General features: G+C 41.8%; 1 long non-coding RNA gene across 1 annotated transcript in view; it reads right to left on the bottom strand.

The window, feature by feature from the left end:
- The window catches only part of LOC135717117 (uncharacterized), a 172692-nt gene that overhangs the window by 130107 nt on the left and 19870 nt on the right, over nucleotides 1-22715 (bottom strand). The window contains exon 2 of the long non-coding RNA XR_010520301.1: nucleotides 6684-7954. This is a non-coding gene — a long non-coding RNA (uncharacterized LOC135717117). The remainder of the gene's footprint in view (nucleotides 1-6683; nucleotides 7955-22715) is intronic.

Below are 22715 nucleotides of genomic sequence, written 5' to 3'. Positions count from 1 at the left end.
GGCTGACGGACCCGTGCTCGGACATAGGAGCACAAGTGCTACGACCCACAACCCCAGCGCAGATGGAGATATTAAAGGAAGGATGAACGAACGAGGCAGAAGATAGACGAACGAGAAGATCGAAGAACAGCAGACGACCGTTGACCCGATGCAAGCAGCTGATCGATCAGGGTCGCTAACCGCAACTACAGCTGATCGCAAGTTCGGCATTCTCGAACCTAAACAGTAAACCGAAGAGTCACATGGTAGGAGACGAAGATACCCGAATTGTTTTTTTAGCCAATTAGAATTAAATAGGGTAGATAGGTTAAAAACTAGGGTTTTTAACGGTGGCCGGTGTATGTTGAAGAATTAGTTGGATAGTGAACCCTATTGAAATTATACAACTAGAATAGATTTCTCTCTTTTTCTCCAATACAACACTTTCGTTGCTTATCAACCTTATCAGCTAGAGTAGGTATCGCAGATTGAGATTAGCCAAAAGGCCTATTGAAATCATATTCCTTCGGTTCTCTACACACTCTCTTTGATACTGATCGTATACAACTTTGGAACAAACTGAAATTTAGACTGTTTTGATAATATTTATACGTATTCACGTCAATCTAAGCAGCGACTTCTAACAGCAAATGGAGTCGACGCTCCCACCGGCCCTCATCTGTCCTTCGATCGGTTTGAATATCAGCTCTCCGTCAGCAACATTGATAGCATGGCATCCTACGCCCCGACATGTAATTAAGTCGACGCTCCAAGCAGCCATCATCTTCGATCTGGTTGATCACCATGTCTCTGTCAGGTAACTTAGACCTGTATATGTTTGGCTGACGCCACCAGTGATACTATGCCCCTAATGGTTCGTACAACAAATGGTTCCAGATCCGCAATATCTGCTTCCAGGCATGGAAAATCATTTACATTCATTTCATGCATTCATTTACATTCATTTGCCTCTAACTTTTTTCATCAACAGAATTTTGCAAAATGATCTTTTGAGCTTTAGTAGGTTTTGTTATTAGCTACAAATTTTGCTCATAACTCCAATCTGTATCTCTTATACATCACGAATTAGAGCGGGCAGAACTTGATACTGTTTTTCAGTGAATGTAAAATACATTCACTGAAAAACAGTAGTGGTTTCTATTCGAACTGGTTCATAATACATAATTGATATGGATTTAAGTTGTTAGCAAAAGTTGGAGTTAATAACAAAACCTACAAAAGCTTTATACATCATTTTGCGGAGTTCTGTTGATGAAAAAAGTTAGGGGCAAATGAATGTAAATGAATGCACGAAATGAATGAAATTGTTTTCCATGCCTGTCTGCTTCTCGGTGACATCGATAACTTGGCATCCATGGCATCTTACGATTTCGACGTCTAGTGGAGTCGACGCTCCCACCGGCCCTCATCTGTCCTTCAATCGGTTTGAAAATCAGCTCTCCGTCAGCAACATTGATAGCATGGCATACTACGCTCCGACTGATTCAACGCTCCTAGCGGCCATCATATTCGGTCTGGTTGAACACCAGTTCTCTGTAAGTAGAGTCGACGCTCCCACCGGCCCTCATCTGTCCTTCGATCGGTTTGAATATCAGCTCTCCGTCAGCAACATTGATGGAAGCTCATCCTACGCCCCGACATGTAGCTGAAACGACGCTCCAAGCAGCCATCATCTTCGGTCTGGTTGATCACCAGGTCTCTGTCAGGTAACTTAGACTGGTATATGTCTAGCTGAAGCCGCCAGTGATACTGCGACCCTAATTGTTTGTACAACAAATGGTTCCAGATCCTGACTTTTAGCTGTTCCAACGCTCCCAGCGGCCATCATCTGCCCTTCGGTCTGATTGATCACCAACTCTCTGTCAGCATGGTATCCTAAGCTTCCAATGTCTAGCTGAGTCGACGCTACCACCGGTCCTGCTTCACTACGACATCCTTAGCTTGGCATCATATACCTTCGACGTCTGGCCGATTCATAGCAGTCCACGTTCCGTTCACTAGCAACTGTCCCCGTCATCTGTTGAACTGTGCACCGACAATCGTTCTTAGATACTACCGTATGCGTGATAATGTTTGCACCATCATACAAATAAGGTTCCCGTTTCACCTGTGCCAGCGTTGCCAGTATTCCAGATTTATCTGCATTTTCCAGATTTTCGGTCATCCGGCCAGATACACAGACAGATCACGTAAATTTCCAGATTTTTAAAATATGTTCCAGATTTTCCCAGATTGTTCAAACATGTTGCTTTAAAAATATCATTGCAATTGATCTACACTCTAATCAAAAAATAAAAAAAAAACTGCTTCTTTAATTATTAAAGGCCATCAACATTAGAAATTATTACAACATCGTACATGGAATTGTTACAACATGTTTGTATGTTAATGGGTTGCAGAATCATGAAAATGGAGCCATTTTCTAAAGATTATACGCTGAAAAAAATCTTCAAACTTTTAGAAATAGTGGGCCTAAATGTTTGTTTCATTGGAATTTTTATTTATTTTCAATATTTAAAAAAATCAAAATTTTAATATGGAGGAATTTTAATAATTTTTCAATTTAGGGAAATCGAAAACTGTTCCGGATTGAAAACAATAAATTCTGCCTTGGAAAATTAGCAAGACTTTTGAATCTAGACAACCACCAGGACTTTGAAGTATGTTTTTGAGATTTTTGAGGATAATTCAAAAGGAAAATTTGAAAGGCATCAGATATTTTTTTAGCATTTTTAAGTACCTGTGAATATTGAATAACAGCAGTCTGAATTTCTTTTGAATTCTGAATTGTCCTAGAATCTCAGATTTTTAACTTATTGTTGAAAATAGTTTACAGTGAAAGTGAGGCAAATGTTTTGCGAAACCAAAGGAGAATTTCAAGTTAATTCTGAGTAGAGTTCCATCCATCTTTGTAAGTGTCGTGGTCGTGCGGTGTCACCCGTACTTCAGGCGTATTGTGAGCTCGATTGTGAGTGCCACAAAGTGAGGGTTCGATTCCCGTTCCAGCCAGTGGAACTATTCGCAACCTGAAAATTTCCCTACTGGTCTACTGGGTGTGGTGTGTGGTCAGTTTTCTAGTGTAAAGTTTTCAGTCTGTGCAATCTCTGGTTGAAGACAGTGTCAGTTGTCTTTTAAAAACTCTGATGACAATCGCATAGCGATTTTGTGAAGAATGGAAATATAATTCGGAAGAGAAATCAAAGAATGTTCTTATGATGAAACTTGAGGAGTATGCTGATACGAATCGTAAGAATAATTTCAATGGATTTCTGTTCAATGTTTCTATAGAGATTCATTTTTATTAAATTTTAAGAAATTCAGAATTATGCAAAAGAACATCTGGCAATTTCTGGGAGACTTTCAATGCCATTTTGGCAAAGTATTTGAGTTCTTAGCAAATACTGATAAGGATTTCATAAACAATTCTGACCTTACCTACAAAGCAGCTCAAAGGGAATTATAGTATAAGTCTGAGAATAGTGTGACGGTCATTCTGAAGAGTGTGCCAAGGAAATTATTAAGAATATTCTAATGGAATTTCATAGAGAAAGATGAAAACAATATTATGCCAACTCTTGGAAATTATTGCTAGTTTGAGGGAGTTGTGGAATCGGAGAGTGATTTATAAAAGATAAAAAGAGAACTCTTAAAATGTTACTGAAAACGTTTGGATATTATCAAGATTATATTAGGGGAATCCAGAAAAGAAGTATGACAGAATTCTAGGATGATTCAAATAGAACTCTGAAAAAGGACGAAGATATCCTGTTAAGAGTTCCATGTAAATTCAGACTAACAAAAAGTATCATGATCTGGGACCCAGGAAAACATACAAATTCCGCTTTCAGACTTTCATTTTAGTTATATAATTAAATTATTCGTAATGGTAATGCAAACAGTTGAGTTACCTGTAGTTTAGGTAAACTGTGTGTGAATACCACGATGTTAGGCTTTGATTTCCACTTCAGCCTGGTGAATTTGACTTTAAAATAAAATTGCCTACTGCCTACTATGATGTAAAGAATTACATTGTAAGACTGATCAACCTCATTGTAATATAAGAATTATTTAGAACTATTAAAATCTTTAAGACATATGATGGTACTGCATCAAAAAGTAAAGACTACATCGACTATTAGTTTAAAAAATCCATCCCATCCCAAAAGTAACAGTTTAAAAAGCAATTCTAAAAATATTTTTCCAACGATTTAACTCAATTTTTTTTAAATACTGCGTAATAGACATTCAAACTTTTTGGGCACACTGTGTCAATACTTTTCTTAACTTTTGGACGATTTAAGCAGCTAACAAGTTATTTGTTTTATATAAATATGTAATTCATAAACATTCTAGTACTTTGAATAAATTCCCGATTATTATACTGACTGATTTTTACGGGTAGATTGGCACATCACTTTGATTTCAATAGCATTATGTTAAAAAACAGGATTTTTTTAATCTTTCCAGATTTTTCAAGATTTTATATTTTAACTGGTTCAGATTTTAATGAAAATGACCTGGCAACGCTGCCTGTGCATACAATGCCTTCGTTTTCTTTGCATGCACGTAACTTATAGCTCATACCGTAGTAGGCTGTGTATAAAAGAAAATGATTTACTTAGTTTGACAGTTGCACCATGACGAAGTGGCAGCTTTTTCGTGATTTGTGCCACGCACAAATGTCGCAAAAAGACATTTCAATCGCCATGGGAGTGTCCCGGTGGACCGTCAAAAAGGTTTTAGACCGAGAAAAGAAAGGACAACTATCCGCGAAGGTGGCCACAGGTCGTCTGAGGTCAGCTCGGGTTCCGAGGGTTATCGCTGCTATCAAAAGGAAGATTCGGGTGAATCCAGTGCGTTCAATAAGGAAAATGGAAATTTTACGGCACGGAAAATCGTAAAGGAAGATTGCGGGGCGAAGTCGATGGCATGGAAAAAACTCACATGATTACCAACCGCATCCGGGAGCTACGAGTCGAACGATGCAAGAAAATCTTGAACTTCCTGGGGCGAAAATATCCGGTAATCCTGTTCACCCACGAGGGCATGTTTACCGTCGATCCCGTATCAAATTCCACAACCGACCGGTATATTAGTTCTCTTCCGGTAAAAGACGTGGCCGACGAGCACAAGAACGTGTATCTGACCATGCGTTATGGTGTTTGGATTGGTGGCTTCCGGAAAAATGGACCCGGTGCTCATTCCAGAAGGCGACAAGGTCAACACGGAGGTCTACATCGGGATTTTAAGTAAGTATGTTCTTCCGTGGATCAAAGAACAGTACGGTCCGAAGCCAAATGTTGTATTTCAACAAGATGGGGCTCCGTTCTACACCTCGAATCGCACTCAGAAGTGATTGCAGGAACATCTTCCGTTCTGGGCGAAGGATATGTGACCGCCATCCAGCCCCGATCTTAATCCGCTGGATTACTCAATATGGCGCGTCATGAAAACCAAGGCCTGTTCTAAACGCCACCCGAGTACAGCAGGGCTCAGACAAACATTGACCCGTACCTGGAGAGAAATGGATCCAGACTACATTATTAGAACCTGCCGTGCATTCCGGAAGCGTGTTGAGGCCGTAATTGCAGCAAGTGGAAACTCAGTCGATGATTAACATAGTTTAAGACTCTGAGACTCTTTGTATAAATAGAAAAAAAAAATTGGGGTTTTTTTTTTAATTTTGATTTTGCTCAATGGTGCAAACATTATCACGCATACGGTACCTTACTGCCTATCTGTATAAATATTAGAAAAGCTTTCATAGCCTCATCTCATAGCTGCGTGTTAAACAGCTGTTCTATTATCGTGGGTATGTTTCATTTCAGGAAAAACCTGGCAGAACAGGTTTGCTCAGTCGTGCAAAATTTGCACTGAAAATGTAATCAGATTAAAGTTGAAAGACTAAGGAATCGTTTGAATACATTCAGCGATGTGCTTTGGTGAGACAATACAGCGAAAAAACGTTTAAATTTTGGTTGCCGAAAACCGTCAATGGGTGCCGAAGCCATCATTTACCCTATACTAAACCAGTCATATTTCAGAAGGTTCCAAAGTTGCCCGTCTGTTAAAATTTATGGCTAAGTTTTGATGGTTATATGGTGAACATATCTTTGGTCATCGATATTCCCCTCATAACTCATAATAAGGGTATACCCCTATACAATGTTGGTGTTTGAGTTCTGTCGGTTTAAATAGCTCCTGCCATATTGTAAAGTGAACAATTTTCAAAAATATCCGTGTGGTTTGTGGGTAGTCATGCTTCCCAAAAAATACCTAATACTACTTTAATATGTGCTGCTTAATTCATGCTCCTTGGGAAGGATTATCTTACGAGGGTGACCTAAACAGTCCATAACCCCAAAATAAAAGATTAGATACGTTCATAAGAAAGGTGTGAAACACACCGAAATAGTGAGCCATTACAAGATGTGTTGTTGAGTTATCAATTCACATTGTCGTTTGTTGGATGTTTTCATTCACATGTAGGCAGTTGTGAATTAAAACGTTGTTCAAGCGAGTGGAACAAATGGGAGAGACCTGTCCAAATAAATGTTACAATGGAGACGCGTGGTCGGTGACCGTCACTGACTGCCGTTGGCCGACTGTTGTTTCGGAGATTCCACGTTCCATGGCATTCCTTCCAAACTAACAAACAACAATACAATGACATTGGGACTCACCTTCCAAACAATCCGCAGCCACTTGCAACTCGTCAATCCAATTTAAGACGCTGCTGCCGCTGTTCCTCCAAACTGAAACACATCTCCAATCACATCACATATCCCGCACCAATAATTCACCTCTTCACCACTATCGACTCGGCGGGCCGACCCGGCTCGTCTCAGAACGCACTTAGCACTCAGCCACTCACACACAGCCAACAACAACGCGAGAGAGAGAAAGAGAGATATGGCACCAAAACTGTATGTAGAACCGGTCACCTCCGTCGACGTCCTCCTCCGACGCCACCGCCGTCACACATTCTCGGTTTCTTCCCCTAGTCACTTATTCGCAGCAGCCAGCAGCAAACAACACACCGAAATCAGTAAACAGCGCAATAAATAAAACCGATAGATCAATGATCTTGCATGCATGTGCCACACTTCTTCTTCGACGGGCGCAGATGCATCGGAAAACCGCTATTAGAGAGGTTCAAACTATCGACGTCGAAGCCACTGCAACGCATCTGATGTGTCTCCTGACTGGTGGGTACCTATTACTTCTTCTCTTTTCTCCCGATGCTTCGTTGTTTCGCTTGCCTGCTTCGTCGTTGACTTTTTCTTCTATCCCTTATTAAGGCGATACTAACGCATATTAACTATACTCTGCCTCTATACTACCACTCTTCTGCTGAACGATGATAACAGCACACTAACTATATACGGCGGCGACGGCGACGACCGCACTGCTGTACTCCGACTAAAATGAGTACTATTTTGCATCTGCACGGCATGCAGCAGAGGAGGATGCAGTTTCTTGAAGGAAGCCGAAAGGGCTTCGCTAATCAATCATGGATGACTATGCAGGTCAAAATGAAAGCTGGCGATCGGTGGTCACTTTCATTCAACTAACGAGGCTGGCTGGCTGGATGGACACTCTTCTTCGCTTTCTTCGTCGTCGGTTTCGGACTAAGCGGACCGCTCGTGTACTTAGTATTTGTTTATGATCTCAGAGTGCGTGTATTTGCACTCAGTCGCTTACACATGTGCGATAGTAGCCGTAGTAGTAGTAGTAGTCGTCGTAGTGGTGCTTGGTAATCACGTTTTTCGTGTGCCAGCTGCGGCTTGCATGCAGCTAGATTGCCGCTGTTTGATTATTTGCAAATTAGGAAAATGTTTGCATTGCTGCAGCTATTGTTTACACCAAATATAAGCGCCAGTTATTCCAAATATAAATCGTCTGAAAGTTTCCACCGGCAGTCTCTTTCACACGCCGGATCAAGGCCTGAGCTCTGGAAGTTGGAATAAGAGAAGAAAAAAATGTTCAAAGAATTATACTTATAGGGTGGGGGTCGGCTCAATCAGTAATGTAAATACCAGCTTAGGTATGAATTAAAACCATGCCAGGTAGCTACTAATGTCATCAAACAGCGCACTTCATATTATTGATGCTAGCTATAGTTTAAAACTATTATGACTTTTTTATTGCAAAAAAAACACAAACCTTTTTTTAAAGTTGGTTCTGAAATAACAACAACATATTTCACTTAGCAACAACAACAACATATTTCACTTAGCAATCGATGAAAATTGTTATGCGCCTGAGCCTGCTTGATCGATTTGAAATCACCCATGATGACCGAAAATTTTCAAAACGCTATATTTTTCAATCGGGCAAGTTGAGGCACGTACTTCCTTCAGTACATGTTAGGGCACACTCCAGAGCTAAACAATTAGCCTGGGAATGTACGGGAATCGAAAGGTTATGACCAACAAAGTTAAAATTTCGTTATTTAACCCTCCGTTACTCGCGCTGTTGTACTTTGTACAACACACATGAGTTTTCCATTGCCATTTTTTGCTAAGTTACCAATCGATCTGAAACCAACAGGTATTCCTTAAAAAACTTGTGTTTAACTAAACAAGCTAAACTTTTATCACAGTTAACCCCCAAAAATTGCGGATAATAGAGAAAATGTGAATGGAAACCGCGTGAACGATGTCCGTACTACGTGTGAGTTGACTTAATTGGTTACAACATGGAACATCTCGAGATCCTGACCAGATAGAAAGTTACTGTCTTCGGCAAAGTTGTTCTAGAGATTATAAGCTTTATGCTGGTGGATAGTAGTTCAGAATTTTCTCACTACGTAGCGCTAGAATACATGTGAAATTCTCGTATGTGATATATCTCGAGATCCTGACCAGATAGAATGTTACTGTCTTTCACAAAGTTTTTCAGGAGGTCAAAACCTCTTTCTTGGTGTTCAATAGTTCCGAATTCGCTCACTACGCGACGCTAGTATACATGTGAAATTCTCTTATAAAATATCTCGAGTTCCCAACCAGATAGAAAGTTACTGTCTTCGGCATAGTTGTTCAGAAGATCAAGGCTTTTTCGCAGGTAGACAGTAGTTCAGAGTTTTCTCACTTTGCGGCGCTACTATACATGTGAAACTCTTGCATATAAAATATCTCTAGATCCTGACCAGATAGAAAGTAAATGTATTGGACAAAGTTTTCCAGGAAGTCAAGATCTTTTTGTTGGGTGACAATAGGTCAGAATTTTCTCACTACGCGGCGCTGAAATATGTGCCTTTCTCGCTTATTTAATAGCTCGAGATCTTGATCAGCTAGAAAGTTACTGTCTTCGGCAAAGTTGTTAAGGGGGTCAAGACTTTTTGGCTGGTAAGCATTATTTAAGAATTTTCTCACAACGTGGCGTTAGTATACATGTACACTTCTCGCATATGCTATAGATCCTCGAGATCCTGACCAAATAGAAAGTTACTGTCTTCGGAAAATTGGTTCAGGAGGTCAAGGTCTTTTGGCTGGTGAACAGTAGTTCAGAATTTTCTCACTGCGCTGCGCTAGTATACACGTGCAATCCTCATATACGTTACACTTCGAGATCCCGAACAGCAAGAAAATTACTGTCTTCGGCAAAGTTGTTTAGGAGATCAAAGCATTTTTGCTAGTGAATAGTAAATAGTTCAGAATATTTTCGGTATGCGGCGCTAGTGTGCATGTAAAATATTTGTATATGCTATAGCTTAAAGTCAGGAAGTAACTGTCATCGTCAAAGTTGTATATGCGGCAAAGTTCTTCCGGATGGTGAAAATGCTAATTTTAATTTCATTTTTTTTTTTGATTCAATTCTGAGAAAATCAATCATGATTATTCAGAGTAAGTTCTTCAAATTTTTAAAAATAGTGTAACTTTGGGTGTTTTTAGGGGGTGTCCTTAAACTTATGATCGGGAGTGTACGGTATTATAAATTTCTCCATTCAACTGAGCAACAGTGCCTCAGTCTCTGAGTTAGTCTCGTTGTCCGTGCACACGTAAATACAGGGATTTTTTTTATTCTAGACCCCTCGATAAGACATTTTGAAATTAGCCTAAAATGAATGAGAGACTCTAAGCATTCATTTGGTGGAAGTTTCAGCGATATTGATCTTTTAAGATAATGTTTTCCATCTGAGATACGTGAAACCACTAATTTATAAGAAATATACGAGTGGAATACTTACACCAATTTAAGTATCCTATAAATCTGCATGAAAATTTTCATCAGTAAAAGAAATCCAGAATACATCTGTCTTATCCCGCTTAGGCTGATGTAAATTTTATTTTTATTTTATGATATTTGATATGCGAGAATTGCCCGCCAAGTTTTGAACAAGTTTCTGAACTACTGTTCATGAGCCAAAATATCTTTATCTCCTTAACAGCTTTGCCAAATACAGTAAACTTCTAGCTGTTCAGGATCTCGAGATATTATATATGCGAAGATTTAACGTATATCCTAGTGCCGCATAGTGAGAAAATTCTGTACTGTTGACCAACGAAAAAGTTTTGATCTCCTGAAAAAAATTGCCGATGACAGTTTAGCAGGTCTTGAAATACATCTAATGCGAGAATTGCACGTGTATACAAGCGCAATGATGTGAAAAAAAATTCTGTCCACCATCCAAAAGGCCTTGGCTCCCTGAACAACTTTGCCCAAGACAGTAACATTCAGTAACACAGTAACAGTAAGTTTCTATCTGATCAGGATCTCGAAACAAACCACATGCGAGAATTTCACGTGTATTCTAGGGCTACGTAGTGAGGAAATTGTGAACTACTGTCCACTAGCGAAATCTAACTGATCAGAATCTCGAGATATTTTACATGCGAGAATTTCGCGTGTATACTAAAGCCACGTAGTGTGAAAATTCTGAACTATTGTGCACCAAGCAATGGGCATTGACCTCATGAACAACTTTTTCAAAGACAATAATTTTCTACCTGTTCATAATCTCGAGCTACTGTCCACCAGCCAAAAATTCTAGACCCCCTGAACAAGTTTGCCGAAAACAGTAACTTTTTATCTGCTCAAGATCTCGAGCTATTGTATATGCAAGAATTGCATGTGTTACTAGCACCGAGTAGTGAGAAAATTCTGAACAACTGTCCACCAACGAAAAGATCTTGACTTTCTGAACAACTTTGCCAAAGACATTTACTCTCTATCTGGTCAGAATCTAGTGATGTATCACATGCGAGAACTTAACATGTATACGAGCACTACCTAGTGAGAAGTTTCTGGACTACTGTTCACCAGCAAAAAGGCTATGATCTCCTGAACAGCTTTACCTAAGACAGTAACTTTCTATCTGGTCAGGATCTCGAGCTATTGAATATGCGAGAAAGGCACATATTTCAGCGCCGCATAGTGAGAAAATTCTGAACTATTGTTACCCAACAAAAAGATCTTGACTTCCTGAAAAACTTTGTCGAACACATTTACTTTCAATCTGGTCAGGATCTAGAGATATTTTATACGCAAGAGTTTCACATGTATAGTAGCGCCACAAAGTGACAAACTCTAAACTACTGTCCACCTGCGAAAAAGCCTTGACCTCCTGAACAACTATGCCGAAGACAGTACCTTTCTATCTGGTTGGGAACTCGAGATATTTTATATGAGAATTTCACATGTATACTAGCGTCGCGTAGTGAGCAAATTCTGAACTATTGAACACCAAGCAATAGGCTTTGACCTCCTGAAAAACTTTGTGAAAGACAGTAACTTTCTATCTGGTCAGGATCTCGAGATATATCACATACGAGAATTTCACATGTATTCTAGCGCTACGTAGTGAGAAAATTCTGAACTACTATCCACTAGCAAAAAGGTTATAATCTCTAAAACAACTTTGCCGAAGACAGTAACTTTCTATCTGGTCAGGATCTCGAGATTTTCCATGTTGTAACCAATTAAGTCAAATCCCACGTAGTACGGACATCGTTTACGCGGTTTCCATTTTCTCTATTATCCGCAATTTTTGCGGGTTAGCTGTGATTTAGTTAAAAACAAGTTTTTTAAGAAATACCCGTTGGTTTCAGATCGATTGGTAGCTCGGCTGCAAAATGGCAATGGATAACTCACACTGTTGTACAAAGTACAACGCGCGAGTACTCGTGTTACAAAAATTGGCGCGAGTAACGGAGGGTTAAAAAAATTATGTTCATTGATATAATTTTTCAATATTTATTTTTAAATCAAATTTCCCAATTGTTTTCATTTTCGGATAGCTTACAAGATAACCTTTTCTATGATGTATAATAATCTGGTAGTTGTTTTGCAAATATTGGTTACAAATTTAACTCAACGGTAGCGTGATTTAGCGGCAAAATATGCACTGTTCTTACCTTATTTTTGACTTTGACATCTATCTTTGATATCTCAGGAACTACAACTGCTAGAGGCTAGAGACTGACCAACTCTGAAGCCAACGAACAAGGTTTAGCAGTTGAGACATATTCTATCTTCAATATATATACACTCGGATGGATCCCGGGGAAAGGAACCCCCACTTTGATGCACATCACAAAATACGACTAAATAGCTGAAGCCATTGTCGGCACATGTTGGTCACGATATTCAGAGATCCTCAAAATGTGTTGTGTTGAACTAAAATTAGTAGCTGATAAACCTGTTTAATATCAGGTTTAAAGAATTAGAAATTCTCTTAATCTTACAATTATGTAAAACTATGACATGGGAAACCTAATCTAACCTAATATATTAGATTTGTATTATTTTGTTATTGTATTTAAATACTGATGCTTATGATAATATTTTCATGTTTTCCTTTCTCGTACGTTTTTTGCTTAAATCATTTAATTTATGTAAAACAGGCACGCAGAATTCGAACCAATTATTTCTTCAAAATTATTGTATAGGTATACAAAGCCATCCATTCCAACTGGCCAGAAGAGGAAGATATAGCATTATAACACGTTACAAGGCCACATTGATGACATTCTGCTCATAACCTCGTATCATAACTTACCTCATCTATTTCGATCACTCCCATACCATTGCCCAAAAATTTACCTCAAGAATTGTTCGCCAGAACCCATCAGCCTAATGCCTCGATGCCCTAAATAATTACAAAACCTGTCATCCGTTGTGTAATCAACACCTCTCGATATCGGTATCGTCGTTCCGGATGAAATATTTCAAAATTCCATCCAAGGTCACCCAAAATTAACACATCACAGCATCGAGGATGGTAAACGGTGAACTGAACGCAGATTGAACGACTGAAGCACAGATGAAGATAAAAATCCCTCCTCGCACACTTTCAATCGCAAAATGTCAACTGCTGTTAGGCCTCGCTTGCTGTGATGCCCAGCCTTGAATGTCCCAATATTTTGCTCTGATTTTTCATCTTTGATCTGGCGCGCACGGCACACAGTTCACAGAGGGCACACACTGGCACAGAAAAGCAGAGAAAAACGCACTCGCCTCCTCCCAGGCCCCAATACACAACAGCATTAGTGTGCCGCGAGCGAACACGTCCCATTAATGTCTCCCACACACACGTGGCCTAGCCGTTCGAGATTTGAGCGATTGCTGCTACGTCAAAAAAGACCTCCCTCGCTCATTTGAATACATAAATGCACAAAGAAAGTGGCAGATTTGAAATAAAAACAGTCCACGACGCGGATACGGCACTACTAGCCCCCGAAAAAAAAAGTTACGGCAATAAAATTTAACGATCGACAAATGACTAAATAACCGACAAAGAATCAAATGAATTCGCACCAAGCCAAACGACGAAAACGACTCACATCAACGAAGCAGAAATCCAACAACAACAACAACAACAGCAGCGCCTCCTACGGTCGAGCGCGTAAGCTGTGGCGCGGCAGAGCACGCCGAAGATCGCAGGAGGCATTCATGCAAAAAGCGAGCGAAATGCAACTACCGTATAAACCCTGCAACTGTCATCCTCTTTGGGTTGTTGCACTACTAATCTATCCATCCGTCTAGTTGGCTGCGTGTGCCAGGCCAGGCCAGTATGCGACGACTATCTACCTACAATGCACCTTGTCCCCCTACTAACAGCATCAGTAGCAGCAGCAAGCGTGCACATCGCCGAGCCATGCAAATATTATTCATCAACAACAGCCAGCGATAGAGAAAGAGCGAGAAAGAGCAGAAGTCTAATCAAATTGAATTGACTGCCAATGAGTTTGCAAGCGCTTTTTGATCTAGTAACTACCAAGGCCCCTAGACTTGTGCGGGCTGTGTAAGGTCGGCTGGCAAAGGCCCGTGAGAACTCTGTGCTTCGAGCTATCGAGGGTTTATTGGGGATCTGCTATTATGAACAATTTAATAGTACAGGAATGATACATGGTTTTCGCAGTCTGGTGGGAATTGAAACGGTTCATTTCTCGTGGCCCAACGTTTCGGCCTGTTTTTCGTGGCAACCCGAAGTAACGCAAAACGGTGGACTTTTGATTCCCTTGGAAAGGGCAAATAAATAGTTTCATTTTGAGACAGTTTTTTGCAATCAGGGCAGTCAATGGTTGATGCAGGTTTAATAGGTGTTTAAAAAAGGCTTGATGCAAATTTGAAAAATTTTCCCGGTGAGGCATGGCATTGTAATTTTAAGTTGCTTCTATTTCTTAAATTAAGCTTTTATTTTTTACGGAGGATAAAAGCTCAACTGCTACTCAATAGATGTATTATATTGAATATTCGAAATTCAAAAAATATTTGTTGAAAGTGATTTAGCAGAGTTTGACTTTTTATCTCTCACAGTAAAGGCCCAAGTGCAATGACAGCGGAAGCGGAAAAGTCCGATCTAAGTAAGCCAAGGGGAAGGTCGCTCAGTACAGTGTGCCACAGTAAGGCACACCATAGCACACTCATTGGCACTGTTTCTCATACATATTTTTTATGATCTCTAAAGTACTTTTCATACTTACTTACCAATCAGGCTAAGGCCTTGTTGTCCTCTGCTGTCCGAAGCAGTCGTCTCCACTCTACTCGATCCATGGCCACAGTTCGCCAGCCTCGTAGTCTGCGGAGGGTCCGCAGGTCACCTTCTACTTGGTCGATCCACCTTGCCCGCTGCGCGCCTCTTCTTCTTGTTCCTGTTGGGTCGCTTTCTAGAACCATTTTCACTGGGTCGTCGTGCGGCATTCTTACGACGTGCCCAGCCCACCGTAGTCGCCCAATTTTTGCAATGTGGACGATGGATGGTTCTCCCAGCAGCTGGTGCAATTCGTGGTTCATTCACCTCCTCCACGGTCCGTCATCCATCTGCACTCCACCGTAGATGGTACGCAACACCTTCCGTTCGAAAACACCAAGGGCGCGTTGGTCCTCCACGAGCATATTTAGTCCAGGTCTCGTGGCCGTAAAGGACCACCGGTCTAATCAGCGTCTTGTAGACAGTCAACTTCATGCGGAGGCGAATTTTATTCGACCGGAGCGTCCTCCGGAGTCCAAAGTAGGCACGATTCCCTGCCATAATGCGTCTTTGAATTTCACTGCTGGTATCATTTTCGGCGGTCACCAGTGAGCCCAAATACACGAACTCATCGACCACCTCGATTTCGTCACCGTCAATCTGAACTCGGGGTGGGAGGCTAACATTGTCTTCCCTAGAACCTCTTGCTTTCATGTATTTTGTCTTTGATGCGTTGATGGCAAGTCCAATCCGTCTAGCTTCAGCCTTCAGTCTGATGTACGTTTCCGCCATCATCTCAAAGTTCCGTGCCATAATGTCAATGTCATCGGCGAAACCAAGGAGCTGGATGGACTTCCTGAATATCGTGCCACTCGTGTCTATCCCAGCTCTTCTGATCACACCTTCTAACGCGATGTTGAACAGCAGACACGAAAGTCCATCACCCTGCCGTAACCCCCTTCGAGATGCAAAGGGACTCGAGAGTGTCCCCGATACTCGAACAACGCACATCACTCGATCCATCGTCGCCTTGACCAATCGCGTCAGTTTATCCGGAAATCTGTACTCGTGCATAATCTGCCATAGCTGATCTCGATCGATTGTGTCGTATGCGGATTTGAAATCGATGAACAAATGATGTGTGGGCACGTTGTATTCGCGGCATTTCTGCAGAACCTGCCGAATCGCGAAAATTTGGTCCGTGGTAGCATCTTGGCATCCGTGGCATCACTGCACTATTTCTGCGCCTGCACAGTGCAGACGTGCCAAAATGTGATTATTACACAATCATCCTTATTCTAGTAGTGATAAGTTGGCCAATCCGATCGCCATCAATCAGACTGATGCACGTTCCGTCCTGTTCGCTCAGAGACAGACTGGTGAGACCGATGGAAAGAATATTCATCTCTCTGCCGGACCGGAAATATTGTCAGACCAATCTCATCATCGTGCGACAGAGGACAAGTCTTGATAGAGCTGGAATTAGGGCGTAACAGCTTTTGTAAATAATGACTTCTCTCGATGATTTCTCGAAACTCAAGGCACGCCCACGCCAACGAACATAACCAACGGGAAGGGGAAGTCTTCCCCTGCCCGATGGTGACGTTGATTTGAGTGGGCGAGCCTTGGCTTTCTAGAAATCATCGAGAGAAGTCATTGTTTACAAAAGCTGTCTAGAATTAAAGGGTGATACGGTCAAAATTTGGTCAAGGGGAAACGCGTGTAAATCGGTGAAATCGTTTATTTAAAAAATCAAATTAAATTTCTTTTTCAAGTTCAATTAGTATAAAATTCAGGAAAAATATTCAGTTAGGCTTCCGCTTTTCCAAATCCGAATTGCCGGGCCTTACCCTTGACCCCTGCCATCAGATTTTGTACAGCCACCTTGTCCACCTTCTTCGCCGCAGAAAGCCAGTTTGCCTTGAACTGCTGCTCGCCCTTAGCAGTTTTTTTGGTCTTCTTTAGGTTCCACTTGACAATAGCCCAGTATTTCTCAATTGGGCGGAGCTCTGGCGTGTTGGGAGGGTTCTTGTCCTTGGGAACCACCTGCACGTTGTTGGCGGCGTACCACTCCATGGCCTTTTTACCGTAATGGCAAGATGCCAAATCCGGCCAAAACAGTACGGAACAACCGTGTTTCTTCAGGAAAGGCAGCAGACGTTTATTCAAACACTCTTTCACGTAAATTTCTTGGATGACAGTCCCGGAAGCTATGAAAATGCTGCTTTTCAAGCCACATGTACAGATGGCTTGCCAAACCAGATATTTCTTTGCGAACTTTGACAGTTTCATGTGCTTGAAAACATCTGCTACCTTTCCCCTTCCTTTTGCCGTATAAAACTCCTGTCCCGGAAGCTGCTTGTAGTCGGCTTTGACGTAGGTTTCGTCGTCCATTACCACGCAGTCGTATTTTGTTTATCATCGCGATTTGGAGTCACTACCTTCTTGTAAGTCGATAGTTCGGCTCGTTTTTTGGCTCGATGCACGGTTGTAGACGATACACCCAGCTTATTTGCGGCATCTCGGAGAGAGAGGTTAGGGTTTCGCTTGAAACTACCGGCAACTCTCTTTGTCGTCTCAGCGGCTTCCGGTTTTCGATTTCCCCCCGATCCAGACTTCCTGGCTGACGACAAACGTTCCCCAAACACTTTAATTACATTTGTAACGGTTGATTTGGCAACTTTTAGCGATTTTGCCAACTTTGCGTGCGAGTAGCTCGGATTTTCGCGATGCGCGAGCAAAATTTTGATACGCTGCTCTTCTTGCTTGGACGGCATTTTGACAACTGAAGAGTGAATTCCAAAATCAAAATAGGAGCAACATTCTACACACACACACCTTCAAAATGAGGGGTGTTCAGGTTTTTTAAATGCAAAATTGAAAGAAATACGTCAAGTTCATATTGACCAATTTTTGACCGTATCACCCTTTATCATTGTCCAGCTTCTCGTCGGGATCCATGAACGAATCATCCATGTGTACATGCTCATCATCATATTCACCATCGAAAGGCTGTGCGGCGACGTGGACAGTCCCGTCTGGCTGGAGCAGATATTCGCATCGAAGTAGCACTTTCAAGGATTGCTTTCGTAGGGTTAGCAGGGGACGATTTTGGCAAAATTGAACTGTGACGAATTGATTTCCTGCGTCATACTTCCGTATCCAGTAGCTCCTGGATGGTGTCCAACAGCGAAAGCAACAGGTACTCCAAATCTTCACAGGATTTCTTCAGGATTGCAAGATTTCCTCAACGTCCACGAATGAGTTCTCGAAGAACATCAACACAAACAGTGTTACACCGAGAGCCCACATTTCTAGTTCCGGGTGGAAATAGCGGTTGACTGCCAATACTTCCAGACTGCAGCACTCGGTCGTACCATAGAAGGTAGAAAAAAGCTGCCCTTTCTTGTACGAACGTCGCCAATCCGGTGCAGAATGTTCAACGAGTGTACGAAAGCAACCGCATTAGCAATCTGTCAAAAAATCCAACAACCCAGCTTCTCCGTCATCACGGATCTTCGATCGAGAAAATCGAACAGATCCATTCCGGTTCCGTGGATTTCCATTGTCGTTCTCGTTCCAATCCTTTATGTACGTCCAAACGAAGCAAAGGGCAAGTTAGGCGGACTGCGGAACCAAAATAAAAGTCATCGTTTTCGTTGTACTTCCAGAGTAAACTGAGCTCAGCTCTATGTATACAATGTGTTTTTATGCCGCTGGCCGTGCTGCCAGTTTAAGGTTTATAATCATAGTTTCGTCAATTGACGTTTCGTATCTCGTGAAATGTGCACGTATACAACACAATCAAACATCTTGACAATGCTCGAATGCTTCACGTGTGTCAACAGGTACACTTCCATCGGAATTTCCCGTTTCTCCTCGGTCTTAACCATAAACTGCGGCACGAGCTTCTCCTTCAGTATGAACTTCGATCTATTCGAGTTCCGGTAGCTCAGCTTTACATACCCATACGCGCCCTTCCCGATGTTCCTGTACTCTCCGTGGATCAAATCTTCATCTGATGCTTATCCTCATCCTCCAGGTTGATGTACGATGAATCCGGATCCCGGCTTACCCAGCTACCAAGCTGGCGAATGCTTGTCCAGCTTCATATGGTGGAAAAACTCGATGTACCTGGCCAAATACTCGAAATCCGCCAAATTACGTACCCCACACGTACTACAGTACTCGTCGAAGCAATCCCGTTCCCATGGCTTGGCAAACTGCCGCTGGATGAAACTGCGAACCGAGCTCTGAATTATCACTGTGCCGTTCCATCCTTCCTCTTTTGGAGCTTCTGCGATACACCACCGTGATTTTGAAACGGCCATCGACGGCAGTCTCCTATAAAGTAGAACAACACTACATACGTGTGTTCTTCGGTTTCTCGTTGGCTAAGTCCATAGCGGCCCAGGTGTGCAATTTGTTGTTCGTCTCCCACTGTTTTATGAACAGCGCTGACGATATCGAGTGATTGGTAGCGATCTTGTGAACTTGATCACGTCTCATGACGATCCTGTACTTGGTCTTAACATGGCTGTGAGAATGCAAAGAGAAAGTCGACGAAGGTAATCTATCAGCTTGTTTTGTTCTTCGTCTTCCTGACCGGTTTTCACTTCGATTTCGTCCGGTTGATCGTTGATTGGTTTGAAGTCCGGACGAGAATCGCACTCACCGGAACATTGGTAGCGGTTACTTCAACGTCCTTCTCCTCTTCGGCTTCGGCTGAACATTCAGCGGAGGTAGCGTTGCCGTCGGAGCTGGAATTGGGTGTTAATCGGTTATTGTCCCACCGTGAAGATGTTTACTAAATCGGAAACTGTAGTGGCGACCACCACGCTAAGTTTGATGTGCTGTGATGGAATCTTCACACTGTAGCTAACTTGCGTGGTGCTAACGAGAAGGGGATCGGAGTTAGTAATTACCATTTTCAATGGGACTGCTGTTACGACTACTGGATCAATCGATGCTGATGGGATCGTTGCATTATAGGTGAAATTCCAGATGTTTAGAAGTATAGCTTGTTTGATCAGCGATGATTCTTTTGAAGTGACAACTGGGATTGGTTGCTGAGGAAGAAGAACAACTGCTGAAATCTGGCTGGAACTGTAAGTTCTTGCTGGTAGTAAGCAGGCACCGGCCCAGGTTCTTCTATAATATTCAAGCTATTCGAAAGCGTCAGGATACACTTGAGCTTACTTTGTTTACAAACAAAACTGACGTCTAATATGAGAAGCATATTCTTAAAGGGAGTAACCGGAGTAAGCAGAGAGTTATTCGCTGCAAAAAAGCAGCTCAGAGTAAACCTGTCTCACCCCTTGCAGTAGACATTCCTCCTAGAGGAAAGCGACTGATTCGAAAAGGTGTACAGTATGTTGATCACGTTGCCATCGTAGTGAATCACTTCCCCGAAGTACTTCCCGAGGAAAGTCCAGCGTCAAAATGACAGCAAATTGATATCAACATCAAACTGAAATCCTACCACAACAAAACATTGGAACTGTCAAAATACAGGGTTGCCAAACATATAATTATTGACAAACAAAGCCAATCCGATGACTGGGACTTTCGGTACAGCGCGGCAAACTTGAGGCACACTGAGAAAAATGTTGGTGAAGTGTGTAGAGTGACCATCCCCGAGGAGGACGTCACATCTAATTCTCAATTCTAGAGCTTGAGATTGACCGCCCACGGTTGCTACTCTGTTACTGCCAGATCAGCTGTAATTACACAGAGAACCAATAGACGATGCTTGGGACTAGCAATCATCCTCAATGTGTAAAAACTGGTGATCTTAAATTAGGCAATACCAGCGCCGGCCGCGCCCGAACACAGGTCAAGAAAGGAAGGGGTAGGAATGTGTTGACGTGACACTCGCTTTGATGGAAGCCGAGAACACCTCTGCACTTCCACGAGGAATCACTGGGATGTTGGGTAAAAGGGTTGGGTTGGGTTTGCAGCAGGGTTCGTTTTGGTAAACGATAAGCTTAATTGATGTCCTAACGATCATATAACGCGAAGGAGCTTGGGACTCAACCCACGGTCTTCTGCTCAGTAAGCAAAAACGTTTGCCACTAGGCAGACGAGCACCTTTTTATTCACCGAGTTGCTGTTATTACCATGTAGTCATATTAACAAATAAAACGATTGACGAATCTTGAATGTGGATGAGCCTGAGATTAGACTCATGATGTTCTGCTCAGTAAGCAAAAACGGTTGCTCTAAGGCCACCGAGCCCCTCATATCACATAAAATCCGTTGCTCAAATTTGTGTATCCATTCAAACCCGGAACCAACGACAACAACGAGTTTCGCAAAATACACGATACACAAACGATTTTACCATAAATCTCTTTGATATGTAAGGACCTGGGACCGCGTTTTTCTGCTCAGTAAGCAGGCCACTGTAACCGACGATCTTTCAAATCCGAAAACTAAAAACTACGAAAAAGTACTTAGGCCTTCATTAAGTTCCACTTTCACGCGACGTTCCAAGACAGGGTCCTATCCAGGATAACATCTGAAAAATCCAAATCTGGCCAACGCCCACCTAAACCTGTTCTAATCCACCTGAAATGACTAACGAATGGAAGACTTTGACTACCCAGCCATGCAATAATCTCATTCCGTGCCTTATGGCTACTTGATGATTCTATTGCGCTCATCTTCTGGCACCACCCAGGGGAGACTTGGTCCTGTACCCAATGCTTAACTTATCTCCATTCCACTCAGCTACTCGCAATTTCTTGTGACATAGTGGGCGGAATATTATTATATGAGACAATTCAATGCAGACGTCTTTCCAAATTCAGCAGATCTACAGGTAATCGGTGAGTTACCATGATAGTTGCTATTCAACAACTCGACAACGTCCCATCGTCAACGCCTGCTATGAGAATTTCCCATTGCAGACGCCAACGAAATGACGTCATCGAGCTATCGATCAACTACCCTGGTTATCGCCTGGTACCTTATAGCACGATGCTAGGAGGCGAACCGGAAGAATCGATGAGCTACCTCTCCCCCCATCTAATTCTCAATTCTAGATGCTCGAAAGATCTCACACTAGCAAATCAATCTGCGAAAAATCTTCTTTCAATTCTCGCATCTACTTGCATCGCGCATAGATTTGCAGGAAATCTTCAGAATCTTCAGCAATCTTCTTTCTATCTACTTAGCGTGTGACTATAGTTATAGATCTATAGTCTATAGACACCAAAACAAAATCTTTCCTGCATCGTAGATAGAGTCGTCCCCCTCGACCAGCCCTTGGAGTAAGCCTACTTGTCGGATTGAAAACTAGCTAGAACCAAATCGACTTCGGTTAGGCATCTTGATGTAATTTGTGACAACTGTCAAACTTTCCGTTTCCGTTCCGCTTCCGCCAACATTGCGTTTGGGCCTTAACAATCAAATTAATTTAAAGACCTAATTCAAAAAATATACACGTTTTAAAACATCTCTCTCATACCTCCCGGTGCAAAACTTTGAAATCTGCATCATCAAGCCTCCCAACAAACATTGGCGCGTTCTGATTGAAATCTCACTTTTCTTGCGGAATAATTATCCGACCAATTATTCCGTTAAGTCATTTTGACGTTTGTTGCAAATCAGGTGTTTTGGATGCATTTTAGCAACATAAAAACAAACTATTATTGATTTTAAAATTTGACAACACCTCGCTATGATCTCAAAAGTATTCAAAAGATACATCCCTATAGGTGTCAAATTTACTTTTAGGAATATTCGTTTCCGGTTTCAAAAATTGACAAAACCGCGACTAAATTGAATATAGAAT

Source organism: Ochlerotatus camptorhynchus, unplaced genomic scaffold, assembly GCF_037179485.1.
Source record: "Ochlerotatus camptorhynchus isolate MF236.1 unplaced genomic scaffold, CSIRO-AGI_Acam_v1.1 ptg000046l, whole genome shotgun sequence".
Classification (NCBI taxonomy): Eukaryota; Metazoa; Arthropoda; class Insecta; order Diptera; family Culicidae; genus Ochlerotatus; species Ochlerotatus camptorhynchus.
Note: the sequence above shows the minus strand (reverse complement) of the source record. Positions and strands in the feature narration are given on the sequence as shown.